Genomic DNA, 18,468 nt, shown 5'->3' with positions numbered 1-18,468 from the left:
TAAGAAATGATAGCTTTTTCCAGTAGGAGAATAGCTTCACTCGATGTCTGATAGTTGGACAACCAACATGACAGCAAATACGTGCCCGAAAACATAACATGCCAGGATATTCCTCCATTTGGAGGAAAAAGTATTACTATCTGAGAGCATCACTTAGAGAAACAACCACGAGATAAATCTGCAGAAAATCCATTTACTTTAAGATCAAAGAGATAGGAATTAATGCAAAGGAAACGAAAAGAATAATACGCATCATGCAGAGACCGAAAAAGTATGGAAAGCTAAAAAAAATGAGAAAAGAAGGAAAGAGGGAAAGGAAAGAGCAAAAGACATGGGAATAAATTAAATTTTAACACTTAAGGATAAACAGTGTCCGTCTTTCCCCCTGACCCCATCATGGGTTTTGTCCCTTCATAGGATAAATCTCTTTCAGTATCAAACGCGAACATCATTTATACTGTTGAAAAAAAATTAACTCAGTCTAGGCCGAGACTCGAACCCCACACCCTTAGAATGACAGTCTCACGCGGTACCCACTTACCTACACAGGCTCTATCTATAAACCAGCTATTACCCGCGCTGTTATCAAACGTGTTAAATCAGCCATTGTCGGTGGGCCACCCCAGTTCCATTTGAAGTTTAAATTTTATTTACCTCACTTAGCCATCTATGGGTAGCAGTCCCCTTGCTTTCATAAAAAACATTTGTTCTGTAGATTAAAATCAAGAATGAATTAATCTGTACTCTTGGGAGCTTACTGGTGCACCAACATATCTATCTATCTATATCTATATGTGTATCTATCTATCTATCTATCTATCTATCTATCTATATATATATATATATATATATATATATATATATATATATATATATATATATATATATATATATATGTGTGTGTGTGTGTGTGTGTGTGTGTGTGTGTGGAATTGATTTTGGATTAAAAGAGCGACTTCGTAAATTTACGGAACGCGTGTTAACACGACAGTAAGGACATCTCGTATCGTTGTTAGGTAACACACGCAGTGTAAATAAAGTTTCAAAACCAGAAATCGGAAGATATGCCGTGGGTAAGTCGGTAAGACGTCTGCTTGCTGAGTGCAGAAATTCGGGTTCAACTCTTGGCTGTTACGTTTTTTTTTTTTTTTTGTTCTGTTGAAAATACATTTCTATATTTTTGCGTTTGAAATTGCTTTCTTTCATTTTTTGTAGATTATCTTAAATTAGTGAAGGCCAAGTAAGGTCAGATTACATATATGTCTGATTTATCTGTGTGTACAGTCCAGAGATGGAGTGAGTCAATTGGGTCAAGATTTGTGAGTAGGTCAGTGGATCGTGGGTCAACAGGACGTGACTCACTGTGACACACCACCCCCCGTGACCTCTCTGACTCACACTGACCCTACGTTTTAAATTTTAAGGTCTCCCTCTTTATTCGGCCTCCCTCCTTATTATTAAATTCAATGTATAGATAATTATTGAGTTGAGTTGATTTTGAGTTTAGCGCCCTTTTCAGCAGCGAGGCTATATGAGACGGGACCTACTGATTAACATGTAATCCGAAACACATGAGCTCCCGTTGGAATCAAACCAGGGTCTCCCACGCCACAGTATATAATTGTGTTTTATATAGCAGTTAATATTCTTGCTATAAAGTATAAAGTTAAAGAAAACTTGTAGCTTCACGAAAGGCATTTGTTGGTCCTTCAAGGTCAACACAAGAACAAAAATGAAAAACTAATACTAGGTGTGCCTTTACAAGTGACTACTATGATAACAACAGAATGCTGCCTACGTTTAACATATTATGCCTCCGGGGGTTAGTAAAACGCTTAACTGTGTGAAAATCGCTGCACACAACAGGTCTTAGGAACACTCGCAAATACGTAAAATTGAAAGAACAGAAAATAGTGCATTTTTGAAATGAGCATACAATTCACACTTCACGCAAAGTTCCAATATGGGAAATCAGTCAATATCTTCATTTGGAATTACTGAAAAAGACAGAAACTGGCTATTTAAAATTCCAAGTGTAAACCTGCGCTTGGAGCGATTCTATTAGCTATATCACAACGCATTTTCGTGAGTTGCCTCTGTGGTCAAGCGTGCTTAATAGCGCTGTTAAAGTTCTAGAACCGGAGGGCGGCGGTTCGAGCCTAAGTACAGTATTTTTTTTTTTTTCAAAATAGGGATGGCTTTTTGAAAGTATATATAAAGTTGTATTTTGAAGTGATTGTAAAACAAATTCAGATGAACTTTCACATTTCCAAGCTCACTGGTATTTATTCGCCATGTCCCAAATTTCACAGAAATAAATCCCTACGTTAAGCGGGTTTACATATCCAGACTCCTAACAAGGAAGGGTCACGCAGTGGCTCCGCTGAGATCCGAACGAGACAAATGTGTTTTCATTTGATATATTATAACTAGACAGATCCCAAAGTTATACGTGCAACCGAGCGGAATATCGTGAGTTACAATATATTTTGTAATGTAAGAACTACAAAGCTGGCAGAATATTTTGACCGAATCATTTGTTCGGAAACGGTTGGGTAAATGGAAAACTCGGATAATATGTATCCCGTCATTTTCAAGAACACACCTTTTCGGATAAAAAAGTTTGCCCAGGATCCTCGCAGGGTCCCACATGGGGTCCAACTCAAACCTTTCAAATGACAAGAGGGATTAAGTAGCACATCGTTTGAAAGCTGTTGCAAAATGAAAGAAGATGCAGCAAGTCTCGACTCTCTACGACAACCCTGTGCAAAATGGCGGAGGGTCAAAATGTAAACAGATACTTAATTGAAAAGTCAATGGTCACCCCTATAAATCGGAAACGGTGAAAAATGTGAAAATAGGAAAGGAAGTGTGGCATTATTTTCAAAGTACAACAATTTAAGGTAAAACGTCTTGTCCCAGGGTCCCCACATGGTCCCAGGTGGGGTCCAACTAAAAAGTTTCAAATGGCAAGAGGGGTTAACTAGCTCATCGTTTGCAAGATCTTCTTAAATGAAAGTAGATGGAGCAAGTCTCTACTCTCTACGACAACTCTGTCCAAAATTGCGGCGGGTCAAAAAGTAATCAAAAGCTTATTTGATAAACTATGGCCACCTCGAATCCAAGATGGCCGGTTAAAACTTATGTCGTTCATAACAGTACAAATTTAAATCTCTATTTTTCTCTATTATATATTTAGAAACAATAGGAAGATTAAAGAACAATTGAATTTCGATTCACCTCAACTATAATTTCATTCGGTAACAACACATATATGTTTTGTTTGGTTCCCTCGCCATCATTTACTTTAATATAACGAATATGCGATGAACACACAACTCTGACTTCCTCTAATTTTGTCATACGTAGTTCATGCATAAAGGACTTGATGCACCAGTAGGTGGGTGGCTCTATTGTAATTCGTAACTGCGCATTCGTGGCGGTTACATTTGTATGTCATTCGTTGGTTTGATCACAATACTCCAAGCAATACCAAATATACAAAAAAAAAAAATCATTTGCAAGATTGGCGAGTAGTACCAAACCATGTGTAAGTCATTTCAGTATTTCGAGTTGCGCCAAACTTTGTTGGTTTAATTACGGTATTCCAAGAAATAACATATTTATATACAAACTCATTTTTCACGCTGGCAGCTATATTGGATTACCTCCAACACCAGTGGTTTGAGCTGGACATGCGTTCGATACATACTATGGCATTTTGAACTCAAGACGTTTCGTTTTTTGAACATTTCGCATCTTTTCGTCATCCACTGATCAACATTCATGCCAAATTTGGTTTTCCTAGCTTCAGCAGTTTGGTATGCCTATCCTTTCGATATAGGTTTTAAGCTGTCTCTTGGATTCAAGGTGGCCATAGATTTTCAATTAAGCTTTTGCTTATATTTTTACCCGCCGCAATTTTGGACAGGATTGTCGGAGAAAGTCGAGACGTGCTCCATCTTCTTTCACTTAACAAGAGCTTTCAAACGATGTCCTACCTCTCTTGCCATTTGAAACTTTTTAGTTGGACTCCACCTGGGACCATGTGGGGACCCTGGAACAAGACATTTTCACGTTGTGCTTTGAAAATAATGCCACGCTTTCTTTCCTGTTTCCACATTTGTTTTACCGTTTCCGATTTATAGGGGTAGTCATGGACTTTCCAATTAAGATTTTGTTTACACTTTGACCCGTCGCCCTTTTGCATACGGTTGTTGTAGGGAGTCGAGACTTGCTGCGTTTTCTTTCATTTTACAACAGATTTCAAATGATATGCCACTTAACCCCCCTTGCCATTTGAAAATTTTGAGTTGGACCCCATCTGGGACCCCGCGGGGGACCCTGGGGCATTTTTTTCTTACCACAAAAAGTTTCTCGTTGAAAATGGTGGGATAAGTGCTGGCAGAGTTTTTCACTTACTCAACCATTTCCGAACAAATGACGGTTCAAACTATTCTGCATGGTAATTTTTTGTAGTTCTTACATTACAAAATATGTTGTAACTCACGATATTCCGCCCGGTGGCACGTATAACTTTGGGATCCATCTAGTTATAACATATAAAATGCAAACACAATGGTCTCGTTCCGATCTCAGCGGAGCCACTGCGTGACCCTTCCTTGTAAGTGTGAAAACATTTACGTTCACTCCAACCTCAATCATTTCATGAATTCAACCTGATTTACATATGTTATTAGGACGTAAAATTGAATGTGATTTATTCTACAAACACTTTTATACATTGCAAGAGCTGTGACGTCTAAATATTCACTGAGAACTCATAGTCGTATCGCAATAAACAAAAGCGAGTATGGAACAGTAAACTGCTTTCACAAAGGTTAAAAGAAAGCCTGCAAAAGCATGCGAAATGGTCGAGTGGTTTAGGTCGATACTCTATCAATCATATGTTTGTGTTTTAAAACCCGATAATAAGTTTCTCTAAGTGTCTTCCTATTTTCATTTGGAGGCGGAAAACATTTCTTTGAATAACTCATTGGAAACTTCTTTTGTTTCAAATTCGGCTAAGACGGAACAATATATCAATTGCAAATCTAAAATCCATAGCTGAAAACAAAATATAAAGTATGTTTTCCCATTATTATCCTCCGATTTGTAACGAGACCCGGGTTCGATTCCCGGAGGGAGTTCATGTGGTTCGGATTCCACCTTAATCAGTAGGTCCACGTCTCATATAGCCTCGCTGCTGAACGGGGCGTAAAACTCAAAATCAATCAATCAATCTTCAAGAGAGAGAAATAAAAAAAAGTTTTTTTTGGTAAATTCTAGTTCAAAGTTCGAAGCACTTGCTTTTGCACGTGATATTTTGTTTCTTTTTTCAGGGAACAGAAAAGTTCTGGCGCCTAAGAAATTATACCATATAATATTGCAAATTTGCAAGTGGATGTATTTACATTGCAATTTGTGGTAATAAAGATATTATGATTAGAAAACAATATTGTAATAAGTAAGTTTAATTTCTTCATCCATCGCCAGTCTTAGGGGCCTCTTATACCTCGCCGCCCCCCGAATATCGATATCGAAAATTTCGAATGATATATTCATGTCCATATATTCGCGATATCGAATGTTGATATATGATAATATATATATATATATATATATATATATATATATATATATATATATATATATATATATATATATATCGACGATAGCGATTTATCGACATATCACAGGCCCAGGTCCGAGAAGTGATGCTTGAAATATACTGGAATCAACAATCAAATTCTAAATAAGTTCTCCATTTCCCTATTCAATGTTGAGGGGGAAGAGTGTGAACCTGAATAGAAATTTTAAGAAAAACAAATGTTAAGATAAAAGTAGGTTTTCTTTCTTCCCTTGAATATAAAAATTAACAGAAAACTATTACTGCAATTTACCTTTTACTTCTGTTTCTGATTGTTATCACAAATCAGCGACAGTACACATACTTTACATAGTATACCAATACCAATACACTCTATAACTTTTCACAACCAAGCAAGCCGGAAGATGAATTTCCTGTAATATTAAAGTGGAATATTCTACAAAATAGTCATAATTCATTGGCCATATTTCTATCAGTACTTTGGTACGGACTAAGAGCTACAAGACTAACAGAACTAGAAATTAAAGATTTCATTCCTTTTTTCTCTCAGACTAAAAGACTTCTGCATTTTCCTAAGATTTTCATTTTCTTAATATAAGTCCCCTATCCTGGGCTAATTCTGGCTACCGCGGTTTCGAGGTAATCGGTAAACGAAAGAGCAAAGTTTGTCGACTCTCAACTCTCGACAGTTTGTAAGAAGATATTTCACAGTTCATGTTGTTATTTCTTCGTTACAAAAACACTTCTAGTTGACTCTATTCATGGTGAATTACTGAACTTACAAACATTGAAAATTATTGAAAAATGAATAATTATTTTTAAACATAAAAGGCATTACAGTTCACTAGAATGCAGTAGTAGAATGCAGAAGTGAAAGAAAATATTGTTTATTTGTTGAGATGCGCAAACTGAATGTGAATAATAAGTGTTTCCCATTCTCTTGTCCAGAGGTGGATCTACGATGGACTTCTGGGGGCTCGGTGGTTGGTAATACTCCTATTTAGAGCTACTTTTAAGAGCTCCAAACTCTGGAATGGGTTTTATTTCTATATAAAAACACAAATATTCCCTTTCTGGGAGGCTATCGCCATGATCGCCCACTGGATCCGCCCCCGCTCTTGTGTAGCAGACTTTGAAGATATTTAGCTCCTGCGATGGTGATTAAGGATTGTAACATCTGGATAATTTTTATACTGATATCGGATAGAAACTTATCCGGATTTGCAATATCCGGTTGACGGACAACAAAACGGATGACGGATAACGGATAATATCAGGATAATGGATGACTGATAATATCCGGATAGCGAATGACGGATAATATAGAGGTAACGGATACTATCCGCATGATGGATAACGGATGACGGATAAGATCCGGATAACGGATGTTATCCGGATGTCGGATAATATCCGGATAATGGATTTATCCGGATAATTTATAAAATTAAGATAACGGATAATATCTGGATAATAGAACATTCGGATAACTGATTACATCCGGATGACGAATAAAGGATAGTATCCGGATAAAGTATGTGGTTTGAAAAAGACAATATAGGAGAGAGACTTATCAATGCTTTCTCCTCATGGAGTTATTAAAAGACGATCATCGGGCAGTGGTCTTTACCATTGAAAGATATTGCTTCTTAAAATGTTTCCTAGTAACTTCCAATTTTCCTGTTCTTGTTGAGCGCGGTGGCTAATGGTAGACCGCTTACTTTGGCGCGTGGGGTCCTTATTGTTTCGATCCCCGGCCAAATAAGTTTGCGGTGGACAAGATCGTATCCGTAGCTTCTCTCAGGGTACTCCCGCTTCTTGCCACTTTTCGCTCCATCAATTCTTCTATTATCATTGACTTGCTTTAATCATTCGGCACGGCAGCTCAGTGGTAGAGCGCTTCTTCTTTTGCGTGGGGTCCTATTGTTTTGATCACCACCCAAGGAAATTTGTAGTTACAATATCATATCCGTGGTTTTTCTCAGGGTACTCCTACTTCTTCCCACTTTTCATTCCACAAATTCCTCTATTATTATTGACTGGCTTTAATAATTGCGCGCGGTGGCTCAGTGGTAGAGCGCTTCCTCTGGTGCGTGGGGTCCTTATTGTTTCGATCTCCAGTCAAGTAAGTTTGTTGTTGACAAGATCGTCTTCGTGTTTTTTCTCAGGGTACTCCCGCTTCTTCACACTTTCCATTCCACCAACTTCTCTATTAGCATTGACACTTTAATCGTTGGGCGCGATAGCGCAGTGGTAGAGCTCTATCTCTGGTGCATGGGGTCCTTATTGTTTCGATTCCCGGCCTAGTAAGTTTGTGGTGGACAAGGTCGTATTCGTGGGTCTTCCCAGGTACTCTCGCTTCCTCCCACATTTCATTCAACCAATTCTTCTATCATCATTGACTTGCTTTAATCATTGGAGATGCCTTGGTCCCTTGAGGATTGCGGTGATGTAAGAAATCAGATTCGATCCCAAGCATTTGGGTTGTGATGTAAACCTTTGCTGTGGTTCAGTCTCAGTATTTTATTACGCGAGATAAAGCCATCCATACAGCTATAAATGTTGTTCTATCTTGTGCAAGCAGGTATTGATTTTGAGCCAATTCGGAACCACATTTTTGGCGCTTTGAGGCCAGAAACCGATTTCGGACATTACGCTGTCCTCAAACTACTAGGATCTTTTCAATGTTACCATCCGCGTCCAACAACCCCATGTTTAAAAGGGAAATAGAAAGGATTCGTGTCTAAAACTTCCGGACCCAGTTTCTTGAGGTTCAAGAGTAGGGATCGATTTCTGATATCACCATTGTGCTCAACGGATCAAAACCTTTGAAATGTCGCCAACGCCGTCCAATAACTTCATCTTTAACAGGTGAATAGAAGGGACCTGAGCCCATAACGTCAGGACCCCATTCCTTGAGCTTCGTGGTCTGAGCCTGATTTCTGACATTACTACTGCACTCAGGGGCAGTGGTTAGGGATGGGCACGAGCGAGTTCGAGTGTTTTTTTTTAAACTTGATTCGACTCGAAACAGACATCTTTTAGCTCGACTCGGGAACTCGACTCGAAAAATTTCTTCTGACTCCACTCGAAACTGGACTCGAATTTGGATCGAGTTTCGAGTCGAGTCGAGCCAAATCGAGCCAAATCTTGTGTGTAGTTTCAAGTTCCTTTTTCACTTATTCTGCATAAACAATATAATTATTATCAATGTTGCTACTTCCACTACAGCTTATTATTATTATTATTATTATTATTATTATTATTATTATTATTATTATTATTATTATTATTATTATTATTATTATTATTATTATTATTAAATTCTGTAATTAAGCTTGAAAGATAGGCGGTTTCCATCTGAATACTAAAAACTAGTTAACTGCCGATTTCGGTAGTCGTGAAATCTAGGACACAAGGACATCGTTCACGAGGTTCTGGGTTTGAGTTCCGGAGGATCAAGTATTCGTGCTTGGGCCAAAATTTGTTAAAAGTTATAGCGTGCCAGGAAAACATGATTAAAACTGTTCTGCCTGGGTCTACGGTTGTCAACGACTTGTGCGGCTTGGCTCACAGCTTATTCAATATCGAACCGAACCGGATGTGCACGAGTCGAGACACAATTTGTAAAATTCGAGTCGAATCGAGACTGCTCGTAAAAATCTTGATTCGACTCGAATGTCTCAAAACTCTTCACATATTTTTAACAATAGTTTTGAAGAAACTAATCACTCAGAAACAGTTATATATATATATATATATATATATATATATATATATATATATATATATATATATATAGATTATACAGGTGCGGATTGAAGGGGAGCTACAGCCCTCTTGACACTCAGGTATACACTGGATAAAATAGGCTTCAATCCTGCTTTACACTGGATAAAGCGGCAAACAGTGATTTAGTCACTCCCTTGATCATATCCTGGATCCGGGGCTTTAAGGGTTCATAGCTGTAAAACTATGGGACCTATCGTTAGGGATGCGCACGAGACGAGTCGAGACAGAATTTTCCTGACAAATTTCGAGTCGAGACACAGCTCTTGCAATAAAAAAGAATACATTTTTCGAGTCGAGACATCACTTTTACAGCACATTTTCGAGACGAGAAAGCCTCAAATCTTGTCTCGTGCGCATCCCTACCTATCGTAGTCGGGTTAAGACTTCACTTAGAAACTAATATGTGCGCTGTCCAAAAATACAATGTTTCAGAATCTAGAGTACACATGCGACAATTTTTAGAGAGGAACTTTGGCTATGTGCATATAACTTGAAGTACTCACCAAATACCTGTATAAAAATTGTTGCAGAAGTATGTTAGAATTCTAAAATATGGATATTTGGACAGCGCACGTACTAGTTCCTAAATAAGGTCTTGACCGTACTACGGTAGGTCGCCTAGTTTTGGAGCTATGGACCTTTAAAGTTCATTTCTTAATGTTTTTGGCAGCCTATAACTCCGAAATTAAGCATTTGTGCGCCCAGGTTTGTTATTACCTTTTGTCTTATCTTGGTGTCAGGAACAGTATTTCTTCCAGATATGTTTTTGGGTCACTGCCCCCCTCCCGGAGCTCTGAGAGTGCCCCCGGAGGAGACCAAAATATTACGTCTATAATACAATAATAAATAGAATAGTACCAGCAGTGCTCCCCTCACCCTGAACGTTTTTTTCTGAAAGAACAACTGGTCAGGAATCTCCTTGCATTTTTTAAATGGAGTATCGCATCGCAGTTTGCAGTGCAAATGGGAATGCAATGCAGTGCAAACATGGAAATACAACATTGCATTTACATGTTTGCACTGCAAATTGAAAAATGTATTGCAAATTGCGATACATCTTTGTGTCTTAAATTACTACATAAGCTAAAATAAGGAGCAAGTTAAAAATATATTACTATTATTTCAAGAAACTTCCCCCGACTTGAAGGGTCGGTTATTGCAAGAAAAAATGCCTCGACTTTGAATTACAATAGTTTTCCACTTTTGTATTTCCTTCCCTTTGTCAGTTTATTGTTACTGGGTCATTCTCCAGATCTTCTCAGGTTTCGGGTGATTATCCTTGTTTCTGAGCGTGTAATAATAAAAAAAATGTATTTCCGAAAGCGGAATATATATATAAGAAGAACGTCTATCAAGTTACGCCTTTAACGTAAACAGAGAGTTCACACTGACGTTAAGTATTATATCCTGCATATATATATATTTGTGTTGTGTCGTCATCGTTACGGTATAATCCATGCAGAACAGTTAGCTTGTTGGAGATAATTTAGTATAAGGTGGGGTTAAGTGTGTTAAGTGCATGTAGTACCTGGTACAGTTCCGAGTGGGGCATTATGATGATGCAAAATCTAACTTGTACCTAACTTATACCTAGCGCAAGCTTAACAGAAATATTTTTATGTATTCTCTTATTATTATTCATAAAATTTGCATACGCAATCGGAATTTTATATTCAGATTCATACATATAATATATAATGTGGTTATTTTTCCAATCATTCTAATATTATTTTATTTTATTTTCAATTTCATTAAGTTTATTAGCTAAACAAAATACTGCTTTTTCTTTAGTGTATTTGTTGGAAACTTCAGTAGGATTTTAAATACTTCAGGGAGATAGTGGTTAGTGACCTCTACAGCATCAAAGATTACAAATTTATAGTATCTAGGAAATACTGTAAACAAGATTCTTTTAGTTTATTAAAGCTATTGTAGCACTATATTGTAAGAATAAGGAAAGAAATAGTAAGAGTGGACAAAACAAAATTGGCGACATAAAGTCTTCTGTTTAACACTACACACCTAGATACGATTTTTCAAATACAATACGTGGAAAATTGTTTCACTGACTACGATATTCACACTTTTAATGGAACCGCTACCTCTCCGGTTTGGGGTGGTTCAACTGTTCTGGCTGCCTAGTAAGCGAACATTCACAAATTCAATTTTGATGGTGTTCCAGACTTATCAAAACAAACTGGTATATAAAATATATTTTTAAATATAAATTCAAACCTATAAATTATTTTGAAAAAATTCAATATAGTTATGTTAATATATAGAATAGTGATCCTCACCCGTATTTCTTTATAGAACATCTATTTTGTCAGTTTGCTATTCTTTAATTAATTTTATACTCAGTATTTTGGTTTGTATAAAGACAAGCATACACGCCAACAAAAATAGTCATTTGTTTTTTTTTTTTAAAAAAAATACCCTGATATAACGGGAATAGATTATATGCAGTGTGGCTTTTTGTACGATGGAAAATTCCATCGCCGTTTCATTCACTCAGTTTCTACTGTGATATTTTGACAAACACTTATTCATTGTTATGTTAGTAATGCATCTCGATGCGGTTCTTCCCCATACATCGGTAGCAAAAATACACGGAATGAGAAGAGTCGCCAATAAAAATTAAAGCATGAAATAATAAAAACATAAAGTACGTTTCATAGAATTTATCTTAAAAATACCCAAATTCGAATAGAAGGACTGTCCTCTTTTTCTGGTCGCTCACCAGAGATATTCACAATTCATCTTTTCATGTTGTAAAACAACGGTCGTTTTCAGCCGTTAGGAAAGAAAACACATAAAGCGAAAATAGCAGGGGTATTACCATTTTCCTTAGAGATGTCAACAACAGCAGTGACCTTTCAAGAGCAAGATGGTTACCGCGCTTCTTCCCAGCTGTCATTTCTTATATTACATCGTAGAACCTCATAAAAACCGAAAATTCTGAAACCTGTAACGTTCTTTCATGAATGACCGAACAAGATTTTCGAAAAGATTTTGGGACTCATTATGTATGTGATAACCCAAGCATGAAACATATGTGTGAAAATACACTGTTTATTAGGGTGTATCGGAAAAAAACTTTTTTTCGAAATCCGGTTACGGCTAGTGCGGATTTTTGGCCAAATGGCATCAATAAAACGTATAAAAAATCTCAACTCGATCAGACAACTCCTTCTGCTGCCGAGTAGAGCCCAAATATTAGAAAAATCAACAAAAGATTCACTTTTCAACTGATTTTCCAAAAAATATTTTTAAAATATTTCCTATATTTTTCGGTCTTTTAAATTATTGAAATAGCATTGGAAAGGAGAAATAAATACATAAAACAAATTTATTACGGTTATTTCTGTACATCACAAGCATAAAAACCTAGTTAATTATTTGTAAAAATGCACTGATTTTCTGGCCTATCGTACAATTAAATTTTAATATAAAATTATTGAAGTCTCTTGAATAGCGAAGAAAACACTTTAGTGCTAAATTCTAAGAGCAGTAATAGTATAAATAATTTGCTCCCAATGCCGTGTGCATCTGCTTATCACACAAGATCACCTTCCGCCCACCTCTTCCCGAACGCCTCTTCTCTTGTAATTGCCCAGCTGAAAGGATCTGTCTTATCAGTCGCCAGTAACCAACCAGCTGTGACGAACGTGATTGTCGCTGCTTGAGTTATTTATTAGTGCTGTAGGAAATTTTAACTACATAATTTGTTTTCGTGTGACGTGCAGTATGTAGAAGTGAGAACAGTGTTTCAGTTATGTTAAGTACGTTTTATTAGGAAGAGAGTGACAGATACGCTGACGTTACGGCATCGACAAGTTTATTACGGTCTGACGTTAGGAAAAAAAATGAAATCTTTGAGTTTTACGTCCTACAGTTATGCCGGTTAGGCTAAAGGAGACGGTGATTATGAGTAATGAATGAAATGGTGGAATGAAGAAAGTGGGAGGAAACGGGAGAACCCAGAGAAAACCCACGCACACGGTGTTTGTCCACCACAAAGTTCACTTGGCGTGGGCCGGGATCGAACCCAGGACTCCAAGCACCAGAGGTGAACGCTCTACCACTGAGCCACCGCGGCCCTCTGACGTTAGGAATAGCATTATTGGGACACCCAAGGAATTGGGTAGAACACAGCTACCAACCGTTGAAATGTATTGAGACAATACCTATGGGGGCGAGAAGAAAAAATGAGAATTTCGGGATCCCGGAAAGAGTCTTCAACAAAGGATTTATCTTCTATCGTCGCCAGGAAGATTGTAGAAAATTGAGATTACGCCTCAATCTTGTGGTTCTTTGATCTAGAAGAAAAGGCACCTCTAGCACTGGCACTTTTCTTCCTTTTTCGCAGTTGCAGGCAAGAGGATCGGAACACTTACAAAAGGCTATATCAAATGAAATATTTTTGACAGACTGTTGAAAATCAGCAATTCGTTTCGCAGAAGTTTGGAAACCGGACTTTGCTGAGTTTTGCAAGTCACGGACAATATTATGGTACTTCAATATCATTGCAACAATCCTTCTGACACTGAATATTGCTTCGCCGCTGATTGAGGCGTAATTTCAATTTTCTGCAATCTTCCTGGCGACGATAGAACATAAATCCTTTGTTGGGGGCTCTTTCCCATTGGTATTGTCTCAATATATTTCAACGGTTGGTAGCTGTGTTCTACCCAATTCCTTGGGTGTCCCAATAATGCTATTCCTAACGTCAGACCGTAACAAAATTGTCGATGCCGTAACGTCAGCGTATCTGTCACTCTCTTCCTAATAAAAAGTACTTAACATAACTGAAACACTGTTCTCACTTCTACATACTGCACGTCACACGAAAACAAATTATGTAGTTAAAATTTCCTACAGCACTAATAAATAACTCAAGCAGCGACTATCACGTTCGACACAGCTGGTTGATTACTGGCGACTGATAAGACAGATCCTTTCAGCTGGGCAAGTACAAGAGAAGAGGCGTTCGGGGAGAGGTGGGCGGAAGGTGATCTAGTGTGATAAGCAGATGCACACGGCATTGGGAGCAAATTATTTATACTATTACTGCTCTTAGAATTTAGCACTAAAGTGTTTTCTTCGTTATTCAAGAGACTTCAATAATTTTATATTAAAATTTAATTGTACGATAGGCCAGAAAATCAGTGCATTTTTACAAATAATCAACTAGGTTTTTATGCTTGTGGTGTACAGAAATAACCGTAATAAATTTGTTTTATGTATTTTTTTCTCCTTTCCAATGCTATTTCAATAATTTAAAATACCGAAAAGTATAGGAAATATTTAAAAAATATTTTTTTGGAAAATCATTTGAAAAGTGAATCTTTCGTTGATTTTTCTAATATTTGGGCTCTACTCGGCAGCAGAAGGAGTTATCTGATCGAGTTGAAATTTTATATACGTTTTATTGATGCCATTTGGCCAAAAATCCGCACTAGCCGCAACCGGATTTCGAAAAAAAGTTTTTTTCGATACACCCTACTGTTTATACTATACACATTTTAGGATCTAATATAAAGTATATACTAAACTTAATGTTTTTCTTAAAATAAAATGATTATCTTTCTACTCTATTATTCTGATCACACATATGAACGTAACGTGAACTCTCTAAACAACACTTTCCGGATAACAGCTTAGTCTCTGTATACATTTAAGGGAATTAACATTTTACTTCTTACTTTAAGTTGTTATAAATACGTAATATTTTCTTACAAATAATATTGTAAAATGAAATTTTATAGTTTAGCGTCCCACGATTAGCACCAAGGCTAAGAAAGACAGTGATGAGGAGATGAATGATAATGATGAAATTAAGATACAAGGAAAGAGCAGAACCTCGAGAAAACCTATGCAGATAGTATTTACAGTTTAGTGTTTATATAGTTTATGCCTCAACACTGCACCGTACCAGGAATGGGGTATTTTTTTTTTGTGATTCATGTACTATACATTATTTGTATCGCTTATAAACAAAAAAAAGAAGAAGGAGGAGGAGGTTTATTAAATAAAGTTTTCTCCACAGACTATAATGATTCATTATTCTCAATTGATCTGTATTTTGTACATCTCAATTTAATTCTAATTATGGCATGTAGAATTATTATTATTATTATTATTATTATTATTATTATTATTATTATTATTAAGTTGGTTCCGAAGCTTGCTTACAAGATCAATGTTTTCATTACTAATACTGAAATAGTTCCTATATTTTCATCTCGGGTTACAACCTATAATAATTTAATTATATCACCAGAACAGCTTAAGTATAATAAACGTAATTGTATGCCTTCTTTTCTACTTTTCTAGCAAACATGTAAACAAGGTTCAACGTTATCATACCCTTCGATATAATGACACACTTAATCAAGCTTCCCCTGAGAGTCTATGCGATCGCATTCAAACTAGTAACTTAATTCTGCGGAAGTGGCATTTCCCATTATTCTTTCTAGTCCCTCTCGTATCCTAAAATTCTGACCTTTCTCATGAATTGTGTGCCCTTTGGAGAAATAAATATTTTCTATGGATCTAAAACCTCTTTTTTACTATAGGCAAACGTTCTTATAGATTTACAGTAGACAGCACTTAAACACATGTAGTTTATTGTTCGGACCGCCTTGCAAATAATCCACCAAACGGAATCTGTAATCTGATGCGAGGGTCTCTCTCCATAACACGGTTCAAACTTTCCCTGCCAAATACTTTTTGTCACTTTTCCTTTTTTATAGTAGGCAATATAAAAGGGGAAAGAATAATATTACTTTATGCGCCTGTTTTTCATTTAGTTAAGCAAAGCGACAGTAATCTGAATTGTCTACAAAATACACTAAGAATCCTTAGAACAACACTATTTACAAAGAGAATCAAAAAATAGAGTTTACTTTTCAGCTTTCACGAAATCTTGACATGTATAACACGATATATACCAAAGGACAGAACAAGTCAATACGACAATTAATAATAATGAACATTTAGAACTTTCATTATTATTCACACTTTATTTTAATATTTCTGTCAAGAGTGTTATATACATATTTTTCTCCTTCTCAATCACAAGTCATTGTTGTGCTAAGGCATTGTGTACTATTTTATCAAATCTCTCCTTAATATTGGTCTGCCTTGGGTCCGCCTATTTATTCGGCACAGCGCTGCTACCCATGTAAGATAACTCGGTGTAGAAAAATTCGTTGTACAGAACAATCATTGTACGGAAAAGGGGAAAGTTAGTTGTAAGGTGGTTTCCATGTAATACTTATTGCATATCCGCTTACGATAACTTATAAAACTTCATATTGTGAAAAAGAAAACACCATAAAATTCACCGAATAAAATGATATTACGTATTTCCAGGAATATTATTACTATCATTATTATTACGTTGGACCTGATATCTCTTACATGTCTTTACTGGGGGATTACTATAGTTTATTTTCGTCATACAATGAACCTAACAGTTTTTGTCAGAAATAAAACAATCACAACTATATGTTCGGAGAATAGTTATAGAAACATAATTTATACACCCAACTAAAAACACCTCTATGTAGTACACCATACAACATACAGGATACATATGTAAGAAGCAAAAATATATTGATCAAAAAAGTATTAGTCGAATGCGCAATATACAGTGGGATAATTTTATCAGATAATAGTTGTAGAAATAGTATTGAAATAATAATAATAGGAAAAAAGGCTAAAACAATAAATAATATTCACAAGTTCAGTAAAATATTTACTACGTCCCAAAAACACCAACAATATACACTATGGATCACAGGCGTACCCGAAGGGTGCGCCGGGTGTGGACAGACACACCCTGATGGCTTGCATTATCAAAGAAAATTAAAGACAGATATTTCAATATGAGAAAAAATAAACGGATTTTTTTTTACGAGGAAATTATTGTAAGTATAGTTTACTAGAAATATTGTATTCGAAATATTTATTCGAGAGACTTATGTTACAAATGAAATGTCGATAGGTAGCGATGGTCTTTTCGCCAAATCACACGGGCCAACATCGAAAAACTAATTTCTTCCTCATGTAAGAGTCATTAAATGATGAAATCTGTCGAAATATTGATTTCAAATTATTGCACGATCACATTTCTTTCCATTTCTTATAGCAGACAGTAGAACTACGTTCTACACAAAGTTTGGACTTGAAAGTAATACGTTCCTTTATCTTCAAAGTTTCTAATGGATCCTACGGTCTACTAAACGAATATTTCTTTATACCTAGCATACCCCACACCCAGTTGTCCGTACACCAAATTTTATTACACCAAGGTTTAATACACAGAATCTTCATGCTTTAGCGCTTCTACAAGGCCAATTTTTGTTAATACACAACAATAATTACACAACTTATAAATCCACAACAATAATTCTGTCGCAGTTTAAACCTGGGTTCCCTACATAAAGCTTCCGAGATCTTGGAAAGCTAGCAAAGAGGGGGAGATCACGCTAATGACATAAATAAGTTACTTATGCAATTTTAAATACGTATTACAGTAGCTGGAGACAAACAATTCTCTAGGTACCGTTATGTTCCAAAATTAATTTAGAAAACTCTGTATCCTTTAATGGGTGTGTTGGCAGACGGTCAGTTAGGTCATTAGTGGTTGATGACATGTCGTGTCATCTTTTTCGAGGCTGTATACTTTTTTTTAGCTGTGATTACATGTGTGTATTGTTGGAAAGGTCGTGTCCACTTTTCCGAGTCTGTATACGTGTCTGTACAGAATGTATACTGGATATTTTTAAAAATAATAATGGAAATTTGAATTTGAATTTTATTTGGTTCGATTTGAATTAAATCTGTTGATATGATGAAACGCTATTCTGTATCACTTACTTCCGTATCAGTGATTAAATTAATAGTAGTATTGAATATATTTACATTATTGACAATGAGATGAAGACCCGTGTTCGAATCTCGTATTATACAGATGATTTTGACTAATAGAAACTCAGAATGAGATGAAGACCCGTGTTGAATCTCATATTATACAGATGTTTTTTGACTAATAGTTACTC

This window comes from Thermobia domestica, chromosome 17, assembly GCF_964235325.1.
Source record: "Thermobia domestica chromosome 17, izTheDome1.hap1.1, whole genome shotgun sequence".
Lineage (NCBI taxonomy): Eukaryota > Metazoa > Arthropoda > Insecta > Zygentoma > Lepismatidae > Thermobia > Thermobia domestica.
The sequence above is the reverse complement of the archived record's forward strand: the minus strand, read 5'-3'. Positions refer to the sequence as shown.